The sequence below is a fragment of the Prenolepis imparis genome, unplaced genomic scaffold (assembly GCF_030444845.1).
Source record: "Prenolepis imparis isolate NDT839.2.m4 unplaced genomic scaffold, iyPreImpa1.0 SCAF_59, whole genome shotgun sequence".
In the NCBI taxonomy this organism is placed as follows: domain Eukaryota; kingdom Metazoa; phylum Arthropoda; class Insecta; order Hymenoptera; family Formicidae; genus Prenolepis; species Prenolepis imparis.
The window spans coordinates 20,001-47,186 of NW_028141217.1; the positions used below are offsets into that span (position 1 = coordinate 20,001).

A 27,186-nucleotide genomic window follows, 5' to 3' on the forward strand; every position below is an offset into this window, starting at 1 on the left:
AAAGAAAATCAGCCAATTCGAGCGATGATAAGCGTGCAGCGAGAAGAGACAGCCCACTCGGGGGTCCAGAGTTAGCGCTACTCGTATGTAGTTACTGTCTTTTGTAAAGCGCTCCTCCCCGCTTCATCGCGCGCCTAGCAACCGTGTAACATTATACTGTTTCTTTTCGCCGCATGCTTAGTAACGATATGAAACTGGGCTGTCTTTTCTCGCCGTCGTCACGCGAATTGGCTGATCTTCTTTAATTTATTTCTCATTAATTATTGCGAAACTTTTCTATTCCGTTCAACATGCTCTACCTGCAACGGGTGGTTCGCGAATTATGGGACACCCTGTATATATATTTCGAACTGACACATGACGCATACACGCACACGCACGCGCACATGTCATATAAAATAAAATTATGTATCTCTCAATGTACTCTTTGATTTTATTTAAATATGAAGAATTCTTTTAGGCTCTCAATATCAAATATATATATGAATATAGACTAGCTATAGAGCCGAACGCGGATGTCAGTGTATCAGTTATTATATAAATTGTCAGCAATTATTTAAATTTATTTCAAATTAATCTGTTAATTTCTTAAATAATTAATTTTGTTTTGACTTTAATTTAATTAATTTTAATTTTACATTATATATTTATATATTATTGTTTTTGTTTTATTGTTTTACTATTAATTATCGTTTAATTATTTTAATCTTGTAAATAAAGTTTTTTATTCTATTTATCAAATCTTTAATATTTATAAATAAAAACATCGTAAAACCGTCGATGTCATGTCGCCAACTAATCAGGTTATATTAGAAAGAGACGGAACGGAACTTTATATTATTTGACTGTTTGCCTCTCACTCTACTCGTGCGGCTCTCCTTCCACTGCCAGTCATTCTATATGTCGATATGTCCAACACAGTTGAACATGGGCTAGCGGCAGCTGATTGTGAGTGCGGCCGAGCGTTTACGGAAACGGCCGAGACAACGAAATAGCAAGCGAGCCTGCGAGCAGCGAGCAAGAAAGTCAGTCGCTCCGTGCGCGTCGTATTGTATAGATGGGGAGTTCGCATCCCGTGCGTAGAACGTCTAGTCGCCTAGTCTCAGCTGTCGATCGGTCTTGCCTCGTGGTAGCCAGTAAGTAATATTTTATTGTTTCTTATGTATGCATAAACTCTAGAAAATTACTTTTTTTATAAAAAAAGGCATGCGTTAGTTAAACGAAATTGTTAATCGTTTCATCGTTATTTCTCTTGATTCGCCAAGCCTTTCTTCGTTCTCTCGAAAAGGTCAAAATCTAACAACAAACGTTCCGAGATATTTCGACTTATCGTATTTACAAAATGATTTTTCGGCTTCGTGTTTTCGGTTGACATCGTTTATCGATAGGCTATTCTAAATTCCCGAAATTTTACTAATGTATTGTTAACGGATTCTTATACTGACAAACGTATAACTATAAGAAAAGATAAACAATTGTTTAATTGATTTTCAAATGTTCTGGTATTGAACCTGCTTTTCAACGGATTTAATTGAACTCGCCGTCTCCTTAGTTTGATGATAATGAGGTATTATGACTGCCTTCGCATGTTTGGCACAAACTTAATTTGCATTTTACGACGAAATAATCGTTGCAGAAAGATAATTAATGCACAATTTTAATCGTTTGACCGTTTGGATTTTATTTTCAACAGATAAATGTAAAAGTTGATTACAGAAATAAATCAAATGTTGTCCTTGATGATATAAATAACATTGACATTCCTGAACCGTTGTTGACAATATTTTGGATTGAAATCTCGATTCGAACGACTGTATGTGATTATCATCGTTCTTCTCATTATTATTAAACCTTGATTTGCTTTTTTTGGAAATATCGCTTAGAGATGCTCGTTCTAGAAGTTGACATCGGCATTGCAAAAACTCAATTATAGTATCTGTCGTTAAATTTTCTAACATTTCAGTATGCTCTTCTTTGTGTCTTTTTGTGCTATTCAAATTCTTTTTCATTAAATTGCGGTAATTAAAAAAAACATTGAACATGTCGCTTGCAAATAACTCTTATTTCATTCTCGTAATATTTTCTTAACAATTCCCATACACTTACATAATTTTGATTGAAAATCTCAATTGATTATTTTATCACTAAGAGATTCCGAATAAGTCTTGGCAGTGTACCAAGCAAAATTCGTGCCCCGTGCACAAATATTTAATCTCAACGAAAAATTAATTTTCGTTGGAATCGACGCATCAACATCCGCGTACGGCTCTTATAGCCAATTGATTTCTAAATATTTATATTGACTATTTTATATTTAAAATGTAATTCCGAAATTCAGTATTGGCATCGTACCAAGCAAAATTCGGCTTTTCCGGCTAATTTATTATCTAATATATATTAATGATATATTGCAGATTTTGCACTGTAAGGCCAAAGGGGGCACGATATTGGTGCGCAGATTCGAGATGCGTAGTCGATTTTGCATCCCTTAGAAGTGATCGTGACGATCTTTATTTTGACAGCGTGTGCATGCTTATAACAAGGCGATTAAAACTGGACAGGCACGAAGAAGGATGCTATCTGATGCTACATAATGTAAACAGAGCAAATGTGACACCACCAATGTAAGTAGATTTCGTAAGATTCTATGTTTCAATCGTACTTGTATCGGTATCACTTCTTTTACATGAGGTTTTTTTTCGATATCTATTTGGAAATTAATAAAAATAGTAAAGTTATGCCAATAATATATCATTATAATGCTTATTAATTAGGGGAGAATATGCTAAATCGTACCGTTCGTTAAATCGTATCTCTACTGTATTTTGTAATCAGAGTTAAAATATTTTAATGTGTTAACGCTGTTGTATTGCAGCTAGCCTCCCTCGAATGCCGCAATGTTTGTTTTCTTCTCAAGCGATCCGTTACTGAGTTTATAAATTTATTTTGCGTGATTTTCATGTAATATTCGGCACCCCGTGCTTAAGCTATCACATTGAGAAAGATAAGCAATTAAACTTATTATTAAATCATTTTTTCATCTTATTTAATCCTATAATGGAACTGTTGAAAAATCGGCAAAAAGTTTCAAGATTATTTTTTTATTCACAAATTTTTATTCACAAGGCAAGTTCGGTAAAACGTACCACTAACTTTTTCCTATATCGTACTGCTATGATTTACTAAATTAATTTTTTTATTTAGGCATTGGTTTTTTTATTCTATATTTAAATAGACAATTGAAGAAAATATTATCAAATTTTACAATTATATTGAGGTAATACTTATTTATATTTTTGTATGATACAAAAAATATTTTTGTTAAATTTTTTAAGAGAATTTATAATTATAAATATGACATTTTCTTATAGATATGTTTTGTTGCAAACTGAGAACTTTCGTAGAAAATAAAACTTCATTTTTGTTAGAATATTTTAATTTTATTGTTAGAAGTATGATTTAAAAATTCATGGGTACAATTCAGCAAACCGGCGTATTGTAAATCGTATTAGATATTTTTTTTTAATTTTTATTTTACGATATGAAACAATGATAAATTTGTGTTAATGTTTCGCGTATATCGTTGACAAAAAACCATAGTTTCAAATAAATAAAAAAATTTTGTCACTTTTTTGATAGTTTTATTGCAATTTTAATATTTACCTTTGGGAGTACGATTTAGCATACTTTGTCCTATATACACTCGACCATACAAACAAGAAAAACGGTACGTTTAAAAAAAGTAGTAAAAAAATTGTGAAAGTTCAAGAATTAAATACTCAGCTAATAATTATGATATCAAGGTGTTTAAAAAACGAAAATAAAGCTTGTCCTGAAGCGATGCAAATCGTGCCGGGCATCTCGTGTAAACAAGTCCGAGTAGGATATTCACGGGGTTTTCGCCGTTTCGGCACTATTTCCTCGGGAATCGGAGGGTATCCATGAGAATTTCCCCGCATAAAAAAAAGAAAAGATAAAAAAAAGCACATTCTAAAGAGAAAAGTTTGAATTTCAATTTTTTTATCCCATTGAGCTACCTACATCAATTGATTCACACTGTGCAATTCAGGAAAGTGGACTTTCTATCAGTTTTGCAGGTTCTCACTCTGTCATTCGCCATTGTAAAACTAATCATTCCACGTAATGGCACTAAAATTTTCTCAAACTACAGACTTCAAGCTTTATTTTTGTTTTTTAAACACCTCGATATTATAATTATTAGTTAAGTTATAAATTTTTAAACTTTCACAATTTTTTACTACTTTTCAAGTGTACAACTTTTTTGGCTGTGTAGTTTATATAATAACATTATTAAAATATAATATATTAATATATTAAAATAATCCTTTTCTAAAAAAGGCATGTAAAGTCGATACTCGCATCCCAGCAAACCACACATGTAACATAGACATGTATGTAATATTACACGACTGTCATGAATGTTACATGTAATATTACTTATACAGGTAAATGTTACGTTCTGGTACGGCTCTATGTCAGCAACTTTGAGATGTATCATTTATTGTTAAATATATTTCAAATGATATGTTATTGTAACATAACATAGACATATGTATTACATATGTTTTCATATTATGTAATGTAATATAAACGTATATATATTAGATATTTTCCTGTAATGCAATATAAAATAAATGTATATATTACATACTTCTATATGTCATGTAATATAACATAAATGTATAAGTTATGTTTATGCAAAATATATATATAAAAATAAACATTTTCTATGTACTTATATTTTAATTTAAAATGTTATAAATATTTATTGTAGATAAAAGGATATCTTTATCTATAACAAATATTTATAAACATATTGAATTAAAATATAATAAGTAGATAGAAAAATAGTATTTATTTTTATCTGCGAAACAGTTAATTTTTAAAATAATTAAGTCATGTTTTTTTAATTTTAAATTCAAATACATATACATATAATATACAAGGTGTCCGGTAATAGTCGCATCAACCGTCGTGTGCAGATTCCTGGGATCATTTGGAGACGATTTTTCCTCAGCAAAAATGTCGAGACACCAATAATTTTCGAGTTATAAGCGATTGAAAATAAAGGGTTTTTCGCAAACTAAGCCTTGTGGAAATAAAATAATAATAAATTCACATTCTTCAGTTAATTTTAGGTAGAGTTTACTTTAATAGAATTTTAATTTAAGGCTTAGTTACAAAGATACATGATGGCAAAAATTGAAAACATGCAAAAAATAATGACCTCCCTCGACATTTTCGCTGAGGAAAAATCGTCTCCAAATGATCCCAGGAATCTGCACACGACGGTTGATGCGACTATTACCGGACACCCTGTATATATAGCTATATATATTTTACATTCATATATCACGCACATATTTCAATAAACAATATAATATTCATAATTATAAGAAAATATATTTCTTTATTTTTGTGATTATAGTTTCTAATATAATTTATAGTACTTTTATATTTTAATATATTAAATATTTATATATTTTAATAATGTGTTAAATATAATATATATATACGGAGTGTCTTTAAACTGGCGATAAAGATTTTAATTATAAATTCTTTGTAATATTTTGAAAACAAAATTTCTAACACGAAAATGTCGAGGATATAGCATTTTTCAAATAGGAAAAGTTTAAAGATTATGAATTCTACAATAATTTCACTATTGCCAGTTATGATTCCATGAATCGGATGCTTTTGATAATAGTATTATTGTAGAAATATTCAAGATTTCATTAAAAATGTATTTCTGTTTCTCCGTAATGAATCATAAGAACAGTTAAAAACGTTTTTATTCCATAGTTTAATATATCGATATTGATATGTGTCAGTTGTCATATTTAGCTGTCTCCACGATGAAATTATAATCAATAAAAACAAAGTTATTTGACATGGAAGCACTTTTACCACTGATCATTTTGCTATCTCTGAGCACACAAAAGTCTAGCTCGTCATTCGTAATCTTTAAACTTTTATTATTTGAAAAATACTATAGCCCCGATATTTTCGTATTAGAATTTGTCTTGAAATATTACAAAGAATTTGTTATTAAAATCTTTATCGCCGGTTTAGGGACATCCTGTTTATATGTGTGTATATACTGTAAATAATAAAATATACTTATTTTACAAAATTGTAGGAGAGTTTAAGAAGAAAAACCGTTGGTATCTAAAATTGAATCTACTTTTAGAAAAGGACAAATCGACATTAACAACGTTAATCTGTAAAATGCGAACTAGATGAGGCAAATTCAGAAAGAATTTGGAGTATACCTATCCATTACAGACATAAAATCCTTCAGATATGAAAACGGTAATGACAGTATAGTGGTGATAATAGTGCTGTTACGAGATCATCGAAAATTGGAGGAACACAGCTGCCAACGGTGAGTACCTTCATGCAAATATATCTAACGTCGAATATATAAAGTTGCATGTAAAAGGACGTTGAAGTAATGGCTCGGATCTCAAACGAGATTTGTTTGATACTGAGATTTGTTTAATAGCTTGAACGGATTGATTTTGTATTCGCAAACGACAATGTCCCAAGTATTGTACATTGCGTTGTAATGAGAAACGATTGATAAATATTTATGTATTTTTTTAATTTTTAAAAGTAAATATTTTTCATCAAGTTAGGAAAATAAAATATTAAGTTTAACCCTTTCGCTACGGCTGAGCTAGACACAGTCTCTGCCACTTTATATACAGCCCTGCCACGGAACGCGCGTTATTGATAATCGAATGCGCGACTGATGTATGTTGCTTTGCACTAAATAACTTATTTATATTTATATTTATATTGAAATTTATTTAGTATATTACAAGTAATAATTAATTATGTTAGCGTGATTGTTTCTTTATACTATGCAATTCATCAAAATTGTGTAATATAAAATAATAGCTAATAAAATATAACATTTTTATTTATTTATATGCAATAAACTAGAAAGAATTACAATAATATAACATTAATACTCTTATAAAACTCTTACACACACACACACACACACACACACACACACACATTTATACACTACCGTCAGAAAGTTTAAGACCAAAAAAATTTGTTAATTTTATTTATTATTTCTTTCTAAAAAATAATGCAAGCTATTTTTACTTTTATGGTGTTGTAACATGATCTTCTAGCTATTAATAAAAAAAAGAAACAATCAGCGGAATATCATATTTTAACGTGTAAAAATAAATTATTCTTTCGAGGATCTTTATTTATTACTTTGGTCTTAAACTTTCTGACGGTAGTGTATATATATATATATATATATATATATATAAGAATTAATTATTTACATTAATAAAAATAAACAGATAAAGCAATCCAAATACTAAAATACTTATCATATTTATTTAATATTATTATTTATTATTATAATTTTCAAGTGAATACACAGTAATATAGTGTTAATATTACAATTTTTATTACTTTTACATTATATTACCTTAGAATAATGAACTTGATTTATATAATATATATCTTATCTTTATATTTTAATTATATGCATACATATAACTCATAAACTAAAAATAAGAAACGAAAAACACATTGAAAACATGACAAATACACTTTTTAATTATTTGCGAATAATTTTATTAGTTGGCAAGTCAGAAGTTGCATCTTTTTTAGGAAAATATCTTTTTATAATAGGTTTTGCACCTTGTAATAATTGTGCTAATGATAAAATTTGGTCTCCTATTAATTTAATATCAGATACTTTTTCAACGTCAAGATATATAAAAGACATCATCTGTAAAATAAATACATAATTCATAAAAATCAATAAAAAATGATACAATAATATTTTATTACGAAATTTAAAGATTTTTAATATAATTTACTTGAATTTTTCACATATCCTTTTATTTCCATATTTTTTCCTTTCTCGAAACTATCATTAGCTTCGTAATCAGCAATTTGAATTTCTAATTTGTAATGACCATCTGTAATTGATCCAGTACCAATAGTTTTAAAACTATTTGAGAAAGTATTAAATCTTGTTTTAACATATCCTCGTATAACTGAAAAATATTTTATTTAAAAGTATTTATTTTAAGAAAATGTAATAGAAGAAAACATACATAAATATAAGAACATACTATATATGTATATGACAATATTAAATCATATATGATATATTTAGAATTACTTACGAACACATGAATTCAAGTAATCCGGAATATTTCTATCAATTTAGGTTGAACTGCGTGAATTATCTTTTTAAGGTCAAAAGAACTCAAATTATTAATAATAGTATTTGAAGGAATAATAAGTCCGTAAGGAAGAGTTCCTTGATTAAACTCCGGTAATTTCGTTTTTTTAGTTTTCACTATATCAATTTGAATAATCTGTGAAGTACATAAAGTAATATTAGATTAGAAAGTAACATATATATAATTATTATTATTATTGTATATATTAAATTAAATAAGAATAAAAAGTATATTTAAGTATATTCAAAGTAAACAATAATATATAAATATTAATAGTTGTTAAAGATAAATAATATCTTTCTTAAAAAATTTATTAATTACTCAATTTGGTTTTCTGTGAAACTGAATCCGCTCGATTTCAGCATTTTATACCACTATTTGAATTCGATGACGACTATTATTATTTAAAATAAATTTTAGCAATCGATAATGTTGTGCTTTGCCAACAATTTTCGGACCATCAATCTCATCAATGAAACCAATAACCTCTCTAAAAAAGATTTTAAAATCATCTTTTTACTTTTCAGAAAATTAAGAAATTTAAATATATATATACATATATTTACAGGATATCTCACCTTTGTACAACATTTTATTAGCGTATGCTAGAAGTAAAATAGAATAAAAAATTTTAATACAAAAATGTTGAGGCTACAATAGTTTTTGAATTATAAACCATCAAAATTTGTCAATGATATAGCATAGAACTCGCGCGTCCGTAACTAAACATACACGCCTATCGATCTGTCATCTGTTATTGATTTTTTCAAGGTAGTGTGATATTGATTTTTCTGCACAGCTTATTTTATTTTAAAAATAATAAAACCAATAATAGATGACAAATCGGTACGCGTATACATGTGTAATTCAGTGCGTGTATATCATTGGCAAATTTTGATCGCTTATAACTCAAAAACTGTTGCAGCCTCAACATTTTTGTATTAGAATTTTTTATTCTATTTTTTACCTCTAGAACACACTAATAAAATATTGTACGGAGGTTGTGAGACACCTCCTATATGTACGCACACACACACTTATATACATTATATAAATAATGGATTAGAATTTATTAACTACTGAGATACAATATTTATTTTTTAAAAAGTAAAATGTGCAGATAAATAAATATAAATGCGTGTGTATTTTTTATTATATGAATTAAAATAAATAAAAAAGTTTACACAGTGGAATCCTCAAGTTTAATTGGTTTTAACATCTCATCTATCGCAAAAGTAATCATCTCTATTTCAATATTTTTATTTGAAATAATATCTTGTTTATTATTCAACGTTCTATAAATTAACATGCAAGATATAAATATCAAACATTAAAATATGTTGCATAAAATGATGTACAATATATAATTATAAAAATAAAATAAATAAAATATTATAAAAAAAAATTAATATTAATAAATTAATAAATAAATTGATAAATAATCAATAATATTAAATAAATATTAATATTAATATTAATATTAATAAATAATTAATATTAATAAATTATTTAATTTTTATTTTAAAAATTAATAAATAAACAATAAATATGGACAGATAAACAACAATTGCCAAAAGTATCTTCTTTTAATGATCATTATTTTTTCTAAACCTTTTAAATTAATTTTAAATTAATTTTTTTACAAAATTATGTGTCAAATATTTAATTATATGTTGATTTAAACATATATATACATATATATATATGAATTGACAAAAAAAGAAAAGAAATATATCCTTTAGTATCAACTTTCCGTTCCTTTTAGTGTTTCGAACGATACCGAGACTGATCTCGGTCTCGGCATCGAGACCGAGACGAGACCGAGACGAGACCGAGACGAGACTTAAAACTTGAATTCGAGACTAAGACGAGACCTTTTTATGACGAGTCTCGGCTATATCGAGAGTCTCGTCGAGATTCTCGAATTTTGTGATATTTTTAATCTGAAATATTTTTAATTAAAAATTATTTTTAAATTAATTATTTATTTATTATTTTGGTGCAAAAAGAATTTACTTTAAAGTAAGTATTTTTAAATATAAATTCAATTTATACTAAAATGAAATGGAATTCTTTTCATAATTCTATTAGATATAAAATTGGTTCTTCCTATAAAGAAGTATGTGACATATAATATGTGCAAAATCTAAATCTCTATGTTAAATATGAAAATATATTATACTTAAATTAGGCGCCTTCGCCACAGAACAGTCTCCATAATTGAATATCGTTTTTGGAAATGAAGATTAAATATAAAAATATGTCCAGTTCGAAAACCGAGAGTACGGAATAATCGTGCCTAATTCGTCGACGTTGAGTGTATTGAAAAAATATTTCTTTTATTTAATAGATAAAGACAAGGTAAAATTCGGAAAATATTTAATATACAAAAGTGAAAAGAAAGTAAAAAAAATTATAAAAATGAAAGACTCAAATACAAGTGACTTAAAAGAACATTTGTTATCTTGTCACCCAAAAATTTACAATAATGCTTATAAAAAGAAAATAACGCTACCGCAACTGGCACATGGATAACTGATGATTAATCAAGCATTTTAATAGGTAGCGTAAAAATGTAAAAATAATTTAAGTATAATATCTTTACGTTTAACATAGAGATTTAGATTTTGTACATATTATATATATGTCACATGCATTTTTATAGAAAGAACAAATTTCATATCTAATAGAATTATGAAAAGAATTCCATTTCATTTTAGTATAAATACTAAAATTAAATTTATATTTAAAAATATTTTCATTAAAATAAGTTCTTTTTATAGACAAGAAATGTACAACCCTGTTATCTCAAAGCGAATTTTATGATTTGGTTGTCAACTGGCTATGCATCAAATATTTGCCTTTTAATTTTTTCGAAAATGACGCTACACTTATTATGATTATCGAGACCGAGAATCTCGACTCGAGACTGAGACCGAGACGAGATTGTCATATTCGAGACCAAGCCGATACCAAGACGAGATCGAAATTTTCGAGACCAAATCGAGATCGAAACGAGACTTGAGCTAATCTCGTCTCGTCTTGGCGAGACCGAATTACTAGTCATCACTATATGCCAAAATTATATCGGTTGCTTTTTCAAATTTTGATGAATTAAAACATACTATTTTATTTTTGCGGAGTGAAAATTTCATGAAACTTGCAAGTTTTGTTAAAATATATCAAAACAAATAATTTCTTATTCCTTTATATTTTCAATATTTAGTTTTAAAAAATCTTTTTTCAAGATTGACTTAAAAAATAAAAATCTTTCCTACTTTATAGTATTTGCAGTGAATAGGATACTTCCGGTGACTCTCAGACGCTACGTGAGATAAAAATACAGGCTTAAATAGGTCTTAATTATGAACTGTGCTTATCTGATGAGAATAAAAAATTTCCCAGAACATGCATTTGCATCTGTACTATAAACATCGTCTTGAGCAGCGATTTTGTAAGTCGCACGCACGTAATAAGCAGAATATTATTCCAACGATAGAATATTACTACGAAACGATGTACGTTTTTCATTTCAAGCACAGGCCTTTTAACCCCTTCGTTCATGCAGTCGCGCTATTTAAGGTTCGAATTTTATTTGCGTGAACGTGCCTGACGAGAGAGAGAGAGAGAAAGAACGTAGGTCGCATGCACTTCGTACTCTGGAGATGTATTATCCAGCCAACATATCCGCGATCTCATTACCATTATGATTTCCTAGTACACGTTATCGTCGTTGTTGATAATACGATGCAAAAGTACAACGGGATACTATGCGATAAAGAAAATTGCGAAAGTGCAGTTTGCAAGAATGGTCTAGCGCGTGAATGATTACACGAAGGAGTATTTTAAGTATATTAAAGTTTCTTATTATTTGATCATTTGATTTGTGTTATACGCTAATGTATCTTGAACTTTCTTTAGCCTGAGAGATACTCGTAAAATTAGAACATATTGAAGGATTAGTGTGTAATGAGACATGAGACATACAGTATTATATATATATGAGAAATGCATATAAAAAAATTATGATGAATAATATTTTATGGAATTTGATAAAATATATACATGTTTTTTTTTATTCTCAGTAGGAATAGCAAAGTGATCGAAACGTACGTACTTAATAGAAATTTTCCGAATTAAATATTCTTCACGATAAAATTATAGATTTATTTCACATATTTAGCTTTTATATAAATATTATTTTTCGTTTTATATTTATTTGCAGTACACATATATGTATATGAATAATATGTAAAGGATACTTGAAATGTTTCAAATGTTATTTGTGAAACGCTGGACCACTTTATATTTTATTCAGCTAGGTACTTTAGATTCATTAATGTTTATAATAGGGATGTACACAGGGTACAGTACATACATTTAATTAGTCTCAATTGCGGAGAGACCGTAATGATAAGCATTTTAATTGTAATCAACATCAAGTAGTATTGCGATTGGTTCTCGCTCATTAATTCCGTGTTTAAATCGCTTTTGAGGACGTCTCATTGCAATCACGAATGCTTTGTGATTTATTAACAATAAGAGAAACAGAGGTAATTACAAGGAGGAGCTTTAAAAAGAGAGAAAGAGATAATGTTGCTCGTGTTTTAATAATAATATTTTTATTGGAAATAAAGAAAATTTAATTAATTTTATATTAATTTTATATTAAATTAAATTTATTATTTTATATTAAATTTAATTAATTTTATATATTAATACCCGATTAAATTTTGACACAATGGAATTAATAATTCAAAATTGCTTTTGTTTGCTGAATCAACTTTGATATATTAATTGTATACTCTACTCTGCAGAATTATATGTTTGTTGGATAAAAAAATATTTCGATCGATGAAATAATAAAAAGGCGCGTATGCTTGTCGACCCGACTTTTTCGTGCCCGTGCATTTTTGATGGCCCTCCATCCCCTTTATGTCGCGCGCGGCTGGCACATTCTTGTCTTGGATAAGACATCTTTCTAGGAGGCCCGCCGCTTCAACACTTTAATCAGCGAGGTTGCTCATAGCTTGGACGTTTTAAATCGCTTCGTAAAAAAAAAAGTTTTTTTTTTTCTTTTGCCAGCAACGCTAACGAGAAAGCCGCGCCGTGAAAAGAGAAAAAGAATCGAATCGACTGGGAGCCTTTTATTCTAAACATACAGACGACCCATATCTTCCTCAAATAGTGTCCATGTAATAGTGAAAGGAATCAGAAGAGGAAGAAACGGAGATATGAAAGAATGAAAGAACTTGTGCCAATGTATGTTTCTTTTCCTTCGTTTAAGTTTGTACACATACATTTGTTCATGAAAAATGAAGCGTGAATCACAGCTGTATCTTTGGATTGTCTGAAAGTCGAAACGAAAGTCGCGAACTTTTAAATTCTTCTCTTTCTATTTTTTTCTCTTGTTCGCTTTCTTCTCTTTGCATGAGTAATTGTGACTGTTTTAAATATTGATTAGAGAAACTTTTTGCTTTAAATAATACGTCGTCAAAACCAATTATTTAAATCTGCATTTACTCGGTTATACCATATTAATAAAAAATATACGATACGGAATCGAGAATCGTATAATAAATTAATAATTGTAAATAAATCGCGAACTCAATATTTAATTTGTTATAATTATAAAACACTGCTTTCATTTGTTATATAAACATCATTCTGCGAATCAGAATATATGGACTCGTATTCATAGAAATCCAAAAGAAGAAATCTTATCGCTGTTTCATGTCGCAATGGTCGCGGTTTTGTTTTATACGTTTCTTTTCATTTTTTTTATCTCGTTGCATGCTATAAATTAGTGTTTCGAACGATACCGAGACTGATCTCGGTCTCGGCATCGAGACCGAGACGAGACCGAGACGAGACCGAGATGAGACTTAAAACTTGAATTCGAGACTAAGACGAGACCTTTTTATGACGAGTCTCGGAGATATCGAGAGTCTCGTCGAGATTCTCGAATTTTGTGATATTTTTAATCTGAAATATTTTTAATTAAAAATTATTTTTAAATTATTTATTTATTATTTTGGTGCAAAAAGAATTTACTTTAAAGTAAGTATTTTTAAATATAAATTCAATTTATACTTAAATGAAATGGAATTCTTTTCATAATTCTATTAGATATAAAATTGGTTCTTCCTATAAAGAAGTATGTGACATATAATATGTGCAAAATCTAAATCTCTATGTTAAATATGAAAATATATTATACTTAAATTAGGCGCCTTCGCCACAGAACAGTCTCCATAATTGAATATCGTTTTTGGAAATGAAGATTAAATATAAAAATATGTCCAGTTCGAAAACTGAGAGTACGGAATAATCGGTGCCTAATTCGTCGACGTTGAGTGTATTGAAAAAATATTTCTTTTATTTAATAGATAAAGACAAGGTAAAATTCGGAAAATATTTAATATACAAAAGTGAAAAGAAGTAAAAAAATTTATAAAAATGAAAGACTCAAATACAAGTGACTTAAAAGAACATTTGTTATCTTGTCACCCAAAAATTTACAATAATGCTTATAAAAAGAAAATCACGCTACCACAACTGGCACATGGATAACTGATGATTAATCAAGCATTTTAATAGGTAGCGTAAAAATGTAAAAATAATTTAAGTATAATATCTTTACGTTTAACATAGAGATTTAGATTTTGCACATATTATATATATGTCACATGCATTTTTATAGAAAGAACAAATTTCATATCTAATAGAATTATGAAAAGAATTCCATTTCATTTTAGTATAAATACTATAAATTAAATTTATATTTAAAAATATTTTCATTAAAGTAAGTTCTTTTTATAGACAAGAAATCTACAACCCTGTTATCTCAAAGCGAATTTTATGATTTGGTTGTCAACTGGCTATGCATCAAATATTTGCCTTTTAATTTTTTCGAAAATGACGCTACACTTATTATGATTATCGAGACCGAGAATCTCGACTCGAGACTGAGACCGAGACGAGATTGTCATATTCGAGACCAAGCCGATACCGAGACGAGATCGAAATTTTCGAGACCAAATCGAGATCGAAACGAGACTTGAGCTAATCTCGTCTCGTCTTGGCGAGACCGAATCACTAGTTCCTTTGATTTATCTAAAATAATTATATACATAGTATGTATTAATTAGCACTCATCACTTGAAAAATAAGTAACCGCTCATAAAAACATACAAACAGATAAATGTACAATATTATAAATCAAGAGACACAGTAGTGTTTCGCGCCAAGTCAGACGTAGCGACGAGACGGACCATGTATCTTTACGCAAGTCATTTATTTGAGAGTACCTCAGATTATTGGTCCTCAGTAACGGCTGAACCGATTGAGTTCTTGTTAAGTTTAATCAAAAACTTGGGATTAAATTATATAATAAAATGATCTTTATTATTACTCTATAAATATCATGAACGGAGATATCATCATGTAAAATATTGATGTTAGAATTTTTCATTAAAAAACGTCGGAAAAATTTACGACTAAACCGTTTGACAAGAGATGACATCAGTGACACTCGCGTATCGATTTTATGAATCGCGACCGTAATTCAATAACCTTTTTATTGTGTGAAAATGATGACAGATGCTTGATAGATGACAATGTGCTGTAGATTTTAAAATTACGTCTACATGAGTTGTTTATGTATTGTAAACAATTATTAATAATAAATATAAATACTGCACTTGGCGCCCTTTTTTACATTTTTTTTAAAAAAAGGTAAATTTTTAAGGATTATATTTGTTCACACATGTATAATAATATTCATATAATTGTATATATACAGGATGTCCCATTTTTTAATTAGAACAGGCTAATATCTCGAAATGATAAAGTTTTTAAAAAAATGTTTTAGACAAAAGTTATAGGGTTTCAAGGGGTATAGATAAGATGGTGTTATTAGTTTGACTTTGCATAGTCGTTTGAAGGTCATATAAAGATCACCTTCAATTTTTTAAAATGAAACTTCCTATTTTTTATTACATATACTTGTAGCTTATCTCGTGAGCTTTCCAAAACATTATAATAAAACAATTTTTTTTTACTATTTTTCGAGTTACAGGAGCTTCAAAGTTACAGTATTTTGACAAAGAATACAACATATCTTATGAAACATTCAGTTTTCAGTAATCTTATCTTAATACTTTTATATAGAATAATTAGATAAATCCATTGGTGTACAGAAAACACATTACTTTTAAGAAAAAATATAAGACTGCATATTGCGAGTTTTATACTTTTTCTTAAAAGCAACTATGTTTTCTTTACACCAATGAATTCGTCTTATTATTCTATGCATAAAAATATTAAGATAAGATTACCTAAAACTAAATAATTTATAAGATATTTTGTATTCTTCGTCAAAATATTATAACTTTCAAGCTCCTGTGTAATTCGAAAAATAGTCAATAAAAAATACTTTATTATAGTGTTTTGGAATGCTCTCAAGATAAGCTATACAATGAAAAGTAGGTTGTATGTTTTATTTAAAAAATTGAAGATGATTTTTACGTAATCTTCAAACGATTATGCAAGGTCACACCAATAACACCATCTTATATCGTTCTCAAAACCCTACAATTTTTATCTAAAACATTTTTTTTCTAAAACTCTGTTATTTCGAGATATTAGCTTGTTAAAATGAAACATCCTGTATATTGTACATTTATATTATAATATTATCTTTGGGTGTAGTTCTGAAAACTGACTACCTCCGATTTAGATAAAATTTTGTGAAAAGCTTCCTTTTAGCTTAAAATGGATGCCTGTAAAGGGAATTTTGGCGACTCCTACAAAAAAGTCATTTTTTAACAAAAAATAGTAAAAAATATGGATAAACTTCCGAATACGACCCACGCCCGATTGCTATAAATTTTTGTAGAAACACTGTAAATGATGTCAAATGATTGTCCTTAAGCGGATTTTCACCGATACAAACATTTAATGCTAAAAATATTAAAATAACTTTCTATATAAATTATTGTCGGTAATTATATAGAATAGGGCCTTTTCACATGGGTACACACACACACACGGGGGGGGGGGGGTGCAAGGGGGCCTTCGGCCCCCCTTCCGCACTCTCCCCGCCGGTAGCCAGGGTGGACCTCGCTTCACGTTGTAAAGTACACCGGGTGTCCCATTTTAAAGGACCCACTCAAATATCTCAGAAACACTGCGTTAAATCAAAAAATGTTTCCTACAAAAGTTGTAGGGTTTCGAGGGGGACATAACATAGTAATATTCATATGATTTGGGCGGCATCTCCAAGGTCAAGTAAAGGTAAGAATAAATTTTTTAAATGGAAACCCATATTTTTTATTATAACATCTTTTTCTACTAATTAATTTGAACAACTTTTATCTGAAGCATTTTTTTATTTTCTTCAAAATTCACCTTCTCACCTTCAAATTCTCACCTTCACTTGACCTTGGAGATGCCGCCCAAGTTCAAATGAATATTACTATGTTATGTCCCCCTCGAAACCCCACAACTTTTGTAGGAAACATTTTTCGATTTAACGCAGTGTTTCTGACAATGAGATATTTGAGTGGGTCCTTTAAAATGGGACACCTGGGATGCCTAAACACAGTGAATTCCAATAGACAATCAAGAAAGATATATTCAAATAACATAACACATTTAATACCAAATATATATAAAGCGTCCTAAGATATACAATATACATATATAAAGAATCCTAAGAAATACAAAAATAGAATAACAGAACGAAAACATCAACAAGAAACAATTTATATTATTCTTTTTTTAGCCAGAATATACATCTTTAATGTCTTCAATTAATTTTTTTAATGGATCTAATTTATGTTTTTTCACATCTCGCCTCCACAGAAACTCACACAAATGATCAGCCATATTGTCTTTCGTAATTTGTAAATCGTAAATAGACAATAATTTATACAGAACATTATTTTAATATTTTTAGCATTAAATGTTTGTATCGGTGAAAATCCACTTCATTCATTTGACATCATTTACAATGTTTCTACAAAAATTCATAGCAATCGGATGTGGGTCGTATTCGGAAGTCCACCCAAAAATATAATAAGGTAAATAGGAGAGAGAGATTGTCTTGACCTTGACAAAATATGTTAAGGTTAGGTTACTGTTCTGAATATACTTCGAAAAGTTTTAAGTTTTGTTTATGGTTTATTAAATTGTTATTAACAATTAAATCATCTTTCCACGCGAAGCGAGGTTCCACCCAGACCTATGTGTCTAGTTTTTTGGTAGTGGGGCCCCCCGCAGGGGGGCGGAACCCACTGTGTCCACGCATACACTTTTCCACGCGAAGCGAGGTTCCACATGGGTTTGCAACTTTCGAAGCAAAACAAGGTCCACCCTCATCACTCTCTGCTTTCAGCGCGAAATGAGGTCTATATTTGCGAAATTCGACATGGGTTTGCAACTTTTCACGCAAAGCGAGGTTCATCCCCATCGCCCCCTGCTTTCAGCGCGAAACGTGGTCTATATTTGTTCACACGTGTACTTTACAAGATAAAGCAAAGTTCTGATTCATCCCTGGGACATAGGTTTGAGTTAGATTATATTTTTTGTTAAAAAATGACTTTTTTTATAGGAGTCGCCAAAATTCCCTTTACAGGCATCCATTTTAAGCTAACAGGAAACTTTTCACAAAATTTTATCGAAATCGGAGGCAGTCGGTTTTCGGAACTTTATTCTTATCTTTAGTATTATTAAATTTAAGAATTAGTATATTTTATATTAATATATTAATAATATATTAATTATTTTATATAAATATAATATATTAATATATTTATTCAACATATTTACCTTGAATTTGCTTTGAATTATTTTTTGACAATATTATACGACTTATAAGTAATACCAGATGTTTGTCCAATAAGAATACTTATGTAGTCCAACTTGTGCACAAGATGTGATCAATTACTGCAAATATTAAAATCAATTTTTTAAATACACGTTTAATATATTTATTACTTAATTTTATAAATTTAATTATATATATATATATATGTATCGTCACGTCAGCTGACCAACAAAACTCGTCGTAGATTCAAGACAGTCAATCAAAAACATCAAAAATTAATTGTGATAAGGACGTATTCTTCTCGCTCATATGCGTTACACACGTTAACTTAGAAATCGTTCTTTTACAATATACTTTTATTGGAACTGTATACGTTCACATCACCAAAATGAGTCAACATTAGATGCACAAATATTCATATGTGTTATTTTGTTGTTATGGAAACTTTATTGCTATGAGACTTCTGTAAAAAAAGAATGACGAATTTCTTATTAATTACTATACAGACGAACTTCATGCACTTTTCACATCAATAGAAGATTTCTATTTATTCTTTTTTATCTTTCCTTATCTTGTAGTAAAACTAAGAAACATATATATGTATATACATATATCACATCCGTTTATTAAAAAATTTATTGGTTTTACATGTAAAATAAGGAATAGTAAAAAATAAAAAAAAATAAAAAGGTAAATAATAAAAAAACTAAAATGTTCCAATAATGTAGAAAACGTGTGTGTGTGTGTGTGTGTGTATATACAGGGTGTTCAAAAAAGACCGGAACCCCTGAATAACTCAGAATAATCGAATTCTAGGAAGAAAACACTCCAGACAAAAGTTGTAGGGTTAAAGAAAAGGAACTTGATGGTGACCTAGAACTTGACCTTGAGATCAAGTTTAGAGGTCATTCGAAGGTCAACTGGAATTTTTGAAATAGAAACCCCCATTTTTTACCCCGGATTCGGAAAGAGCGGGAAATTTTACGTTCAGAAAGGTACTTAAGTCATGGGTTAAGATGACCTTTAAGGGTCAAATTGTATAGGACAGAAGAATCTATCAATAACTAATTTTAATCATGTTCTAGGGGGAAAACACCCCAGACAAAAGTTGTAGGGTTAAAAAAAGGGACTTGATGTTTATTTTGAACTTGACCTTGAGATCAAGTTTAGAGGTCATTTGAAGTTCAACTCGAATTTTTAAAATGGGAACTCCTATTTTTCGTTTAAGCGCGAGCGTACACCCACTGCTCGTAGGTGATGTGCTCGGTCCTAAAACGGACTGTATCTTGAAAACTAAACGCTTGCCCATCTTGATCCTGGACTCGTTTTAAAGGGGAAGATTTCTACTTTTTTTAAAGATTTTTTTGAAGGAAATCGAAGATGTCTAAATTTGAGAAAAAATTGATTTCTATTTTGTTTTTTTGAAAATCTTAAATAAATTTTTACTTCCTCAAAAAACTGATTTTATAAAATTAAAGTATGTAAAAAAACCTTTTAAAACCACATCTTATTTTATAAATCGTAGTCTACTGAAATTTATCAGCGTTTGAAGTTGGACGCGACGGCCCAAATGATAAAAATTCAAATCCCTGTTAATAAAAAGCCCGTTGGGCGTGGGCCAAAAGATTTGAGCAACAATTTTACTTTTGATAAAACTACAATTTCTGCAAATTTTGCGCCACAAAATTATTGCAGCAACATTTTGTAACATTTCTGCAATGTTGCAATTTTGCAAAGAAATATTTTTGCAATATTTTTGTATTGTTCGATAATCTCTTTTTGTTATATGTACGAACTCTGCTGAATGATAAGTAGATAATATGTATTGTAATGATAAGTCGATAACAGACATGTATTCTTCTCGCTTATCTTGCCATTTGATTGCAAGTAACTTGTTTGTAGAGCGGAAATATATTTCACCCTTTCTTAATTTTTCTTCCAATTTTGGCATATATTTCCGTCGTTGTTTTACTATACCTCAAGCATTTGTATTATTTTTATGAAGCAAATTAAACAATGTCGGACTAGTATACCAATTATCAACAAATAACATATGCCCTTTGCCTAAATATGACTCTAATAATGTAAGTACAATTTTGCCTGATATTCCAAGTGCTATTTTATTTGATACATTAAAATTACATTAGAATTACATTAGAATTATAGCCTGTATAAATAATAAAAGCTTGAATATGTCCACTTTTACAATCGTACAAAACGAAAGATTTTATGCCGAATCTGTTTAGACGGAATATATACTGCTTAAAACTTAATCTTCCTTTAAATAACAATAAACTTTCATCTATACATAAATTACGAAATGGAAACAAATAATTTTTAAAAGATGCGCGGAGTTTATTAACAACTTCATGTATTTTTATCAATCGATCAGAACTAACTGTTGTAATGTCATTAAAGTGTAACATTTTTAATAAAAAAAACATATATCTGTCTCGAAACATAATCTGATTAAAAATATCTGTACGCAATCTATCTTTTGACTAGAATTCTGTATAATGTAATTTTTTTACTCGCGACATCAGTAATTTAATGGAAAAAAAAACAGAAAATTTTATTTACTGTAGTTTCTTTTTCATAACTATTTGAGAAAAAACGTATGTTATTATTCATTGCATAGTGACAGTAAATATTTGCTTTTACTGCAATAAATGCGACTAATTCTTCAGAAAAAAAATAATTGAAAATAATCTAACGCAGTGGAAAACCAATAAAGATAAGATTTTATGCCAGAACCATTCATATCAAATTTGAATATTCTTAATTTGTATGTGATCTATTCATTTCCTCACATTCTGTTTCTTCTAAATATCTAAATTATCGACTTCGTTTTCCGATTCCGATGAATTCAATATTCGCCTTCGTACTTTATGTAAATTTTTTCTATTATTTAATGCAAGATGCGAACATTCTCTATCAACATCTCCCTATTTAACCATCTAACTATTTTTGATTTTGTATCGCTTAATAATTTTTCTTTTATTACACTTAGTATAACCATATTAGGACGAACAAGTCTACAAAATTAAAAGAAATAAAATAATTAAAAATAATACTACTAATACAACTACAAACTCAAAAGCAATAATATATACCTGATAATGATACGTCGACAAACAAATAATTATTTTCTTCAAAGATTTTATCAATATACTATTAAGAAATGGAAGTATATCTTAATTGTGAACTCTTGGCGATCATACTTAATACTGTCGTTGAATATTTTTTTTTTTTTTTTGATAAAACTAATGCAGACAAATAAAACATGAAAATATTTCTATGATGACAAAATATAATTTTAAAAAAATTATAAGCGATACAAATCAGAAATGGAAAAAGATATTGATAGAGAACTTTTTCATCTTGCATATTAAGTAATATAATAAGGGTGGAGTTCCGAATAGGTGAACCCTCCGATTTTTTTGAAACTACACTATTTTTTGTATTTTTGAACGCTGATTACGAATATGATAATGAAAATTTGCGACAAGGTCATTTTCAAGGTCAAAACTCAAAAAAACAAAAAATATAACTTTTTAGATATTATTTCGATAAATATTGATGTAAGAAAAAAATGTTTCAAATAAAAGTTGTAGTTCTTGTAAAAATACATCATTTATGTTCTATACATTTTTTGCGTAAAACTGAAAGTTTTCGAGAAAATCGATGTTAAAGACTAAAAACGGCGGGTGAAGTTCCGAAAAGTGCTCACCTCTGATTTTTTTGAAACTCAGTATTCTTACGTATTTTGATGCACTGATTACGAATATCATAGTGAAAATTGGCGCATCTCTCATTTTCATAGTGAAAATCATGAAAAACCCATAAAAATTTTAAATCTTACAGAGAAAAACATTTTATGTCCTATTAATTTTTACCGTACGAGTGATAGTTTTCAACAAAAACGATGGAATCTAAATCTTATATCTGTTCGCCCATCTAAGCATGTACTTTGCAGTACATATACGATTCCACATGGGTTTACAACTTTCCACGTAGAGCGAGGTTCCACGCAAACCTATTTGTCTAGTTTTTCGGTAGTGGAGCCCCCCGCAGGGGGGCGGAACCCATTGTTTCCATGCATACACTTTTCCACGCGAAGCGAGGTTCCACATGGGTTTGCAACTTTCCACGCAGAGCGAGGTTCCACGCAAACCTATTTGTCTAGTTTTTCGGTAGTGGAGCCCCCCGCAGGGGGGCGGAACCCACTGTTTCCACGCATACACTTTTCCACGCGAAGCGAGGTTCCACATGGGTTTGCAACTTTCCACGCAGAGCGAGGTTCCACGCAAACCTATTTGTCTAGTTTTTCGGTAGTGGAGCCCCCCGCAGAGGGGCGGAACCCACTGTTTCCACGCATACACTTTTCCACGCGAAGTATTAAAAAATATTAAAAATATAAAAAAATTATAAAAAAATATAAAAATTATAAAAAGAAAAAAATGGAGTCAGTTCTTCGTCACGTCCTTGTCGTTGACTCCGGGTTCGGCTGAGAACGAAGAATATATTGATGTTTGAGAGGGTTTTTCTTATCTAATTTTTTTCGAAAACTATCAGTTTTACGCAAAAAATTTATACAACATAAATGATGTATTTTTATAAGAACAACTTTTATTTGAAACATTTTTTTGTTACATCAATATTTATTGAAATAATGTCTAAAAAGTTATATTTTTTCAGTTTTTTTGTTTTGACCTTGAAAATGACCTTGTCGCAAATTTTCATTATCATATTCGTAATCAGCGTTCAAAAATACAAAAAATAGTGTAGTTTCAAAAAAATCGGAGGGTTCACCTATTCGGAACTTTATCCACGTTTTGTCCCAAACAATCGTTTAGAGGGAAGTCATTGTAGTGACATCTTGACCCAAAACATTGTTTAGAGGAAACCCACTAGTGGCGCGTCGTATTCAAAGGTTTAATATCTTATTCCATATACACTTACATTCAAATAATCTTGACAACATTATAACTTTGATTTTGTTAGCTTATATTCATGTCGTAGAGTTGAAACCATTTTTATCGTGTTTTGTCTTAAGGAACATCCACGAAAATTTTTTCATGTATATTTTTATGATTTTTTTTGCAGAATGGAATAAAACAAGAACAACATCCTTTCAATTGCTTTAAACTACCATTTTTTTGCGTTCATATTATTTATGAACAGATACACAAAATTTTAAAAATTGTAAGCTGTATTTTATCATATAAAATCGGTTTCAACTTTGCGTCGTGATAATATCTTCGGTTAACTTTGGACATTTCCGGAACATTATCGAACATTTTGAATATTCATTTATAAAACTTCAATTAATAATAAACTCAAGTTTTTTTTAAGAGTAACCAATAAATTACAATAAAATTTATATACAAACTATCAAATTATGTTTATAAAAAAAGTTTTTTTACTTACTCTAGGCGCAAAGATTATTGGTAGAACTTGCGGGAAGTAAAATTAAATTATTTGCGCGGCTATAGAAAATCACAGTGCAATAAAATTAATTAAAAAACTTCATCGCAGAATCAAATATATTAGCAAATTATACTGAATGATGTTCATGATTTCTGTACGATTTTGGTAACTTTTATGTATATACTGTCAGTACTCGATAAATATTATTTATCAGAAGATATCAAGTTATTTTATGTTAATATTGATAAAATTTTGGTGTACAGAGATAATATATATTATAGTTAATAATTTTAGCATGTCTCTGAAGAATTCTCAAGTGAGAAGAAAATAATTCTAAAATATCATTCAAATTCTTATCAGAAAATAAGATAAAAGAAGAAATAATATTATGCTATTAAACAATTAGCATAATTGTATTGTTATAATATTAATTTGTAATATATTTTATATCCTCTTAAATTGACTACGATAATGACAAAGAACATTTGTATATAAGCAATGGGAAAGATTTATTAATATATAGAAAAAAGAAAAATGTGCTTTAAATATAAAATCATTATAAAATTTTTTAGAAGTAAATAGAAATTAGTACGGTTTTGTTTCAAATGTATAAATTAAATAAAATCTGTCTAATAAAATCTCTCTTGAGAATACTATTGATTTTTCGATAATGTCTATTTTAACATGTGTCGAATGTAATTGGAAGAATTAATATACGTAAAAATGAAATATAGCGTTTTGTTTGAATTAAATAAAAGTAGCTTTTCAAATTTTGAAAGTTTACCTTAAAAAAATAATTCTATTAATAGTGTTCCAATCAAAACATATTTTAGAGATATTATTTGAGATAATTATATAGGATATTATTGCTCCTTATATTATAAAATATAAAAGATAAATAATTAAATATATCATCTGTGTGTATTTCAATATTTTGTACAAAAATATTTTTTAAAAAATATTTTAAGTTTAATTTATTTTTCATTGCATGTCTTTTTTATGGTCTCCATAAATCTTTTTAAATTATAACTCTTATCTGTACAATAATTACAGTAATTGTAAGTAAGTTTCTGAAAAGAAGAGAAAATAAATTATCAAAAATTTATTTTAAACTATTAGGAAAAAATATATATTATGTTTGTTTATTATTTATTGGATGTTTTTTATATTATTTTTCTTTAAAGTACAATTTTTATTTAAATTATTTTTTTGTACCAACTTATATTCTTCAAATCCTTCAGCTTTTTTATCATCAATTGTTAATTTTTCTACTTTGAGAACAGCTCTATACAAAAATTCATCGATTAACATAAAAATTAAATTGTTGATTCACCAAAGCTATTTGTGAGTTAAATTTAATATTAGTAATTAAGCAGATTTGTTGGACAGAAAGTTATATGTGATATTTGTTCGACAGAAAGTTATATATGAAAGAAATTGTGTCAGTATGCTCATGGAACAAACTCTTTTATTATCAAATTTAATCGTAGCAGCAAGTTATTTTGTGTAGTAAATTAATAATATAGAAAAATAATTTGAGTTCGAAAAATATAATTTAATAATTTTAATAAAAATAAAGCAATTATAATGATTGCTATATTGGAGATATAATAGATTTTTTTTATTCACTCTTTTTACCCCAAAATTGCTTTTTATGGTAATTAATTTAATTTTTAATTTTTAATGATAACTCTGTTAATTGTTATTAATAAATATGTTGTAAAGAAATTTGCTTTAAATTAATAACATTTATAATTTCAAATTTATTAATTTGATTTATTAATCAGGAAAGTTATTTTTTCAGTAAATAAACATAAACGATTCTTTAATTGATTACAATTTATTGTACATGCATATATGGGCATTCCGATATAAACTGCCAGTAGTGAAAATTTATAGTTTACGTTACGTATATTATAGATAGATTTTTCATACTGACAATGAGTACTGACAATGAGTGTAATTCCTGTAATGTTTTAACATGCGAAAAAATCCGTGGACAAGCAAAGCGTTTTGCGCGTAGCAAATGTTAACAAATCATGTTCGTATGTAATTATATTACATATAAAATTCGCCTTAAAATCCCCTAATATCACACACTTTACGATCTATTTATCGCATGTTTAAAGCTTCTTTCATCGGCATGTGATATTCGTTAATTCTCCCTCTTTTCCTTAAAATGCATTTTAATTTTTTGAAAAGAATCTATCATAATGTTTTTTATAAGCAAAATTGACTTTATGGGAAATATTATTTTAAATTACAATTTCAAATTGCAAATATTTCAAATTACAAATATTATTATAAAATTATAAAATGCTTTAGAAATTGAATATTTTCTATGTCTTGGCTAGTTGTTGGTTAATTTTAGTTTTGATTTTTACATTTTTTGGGGGTACATTATTTTTTACGGGAAATTCTTTTTAAAAATTATTTTAGGTATAAAATAGATACATATACATACATATAATATAAATGGTATAAATGGTATAAAAGGTATAAAAAGGCAAATCCTTAATTTTTAACATTTGATATAATATTGTCGTAATTTTGCTTTCTTTTCATATAAAGGATATAGTATATTGCTCGAAATAATCATAATCTTCGTCAGCAACCTGTTACTGATAAACACATTGCCTTGTGTTGATCCTCCAATGTAGCTTCTTTATCACTAGA

General features: G+C 28.4%; 1 protein-coding gene across 1 annotated transcript in view; it reads left to right on the plus strand.

Annotated features, from left to right (window-relative positions):
• Positions 1–6,343: 6,343 nt before the first annotated feature.
• Positions 6,344–27,186, plus strand: part of LOC145947271 (uncharacterized) — a 101,592-nt gene continuing 80,749 nt past the window's right edge. Inside the window, exon 1 of the mRNA XM_083057083.1 lies at positions 6,344–6,406. The gene's annotated coding sequence lies outside the window, so the exon portion shown is untranslated. The remainder of the gene's footprint in view (positions 6,407–27,186) is intronic.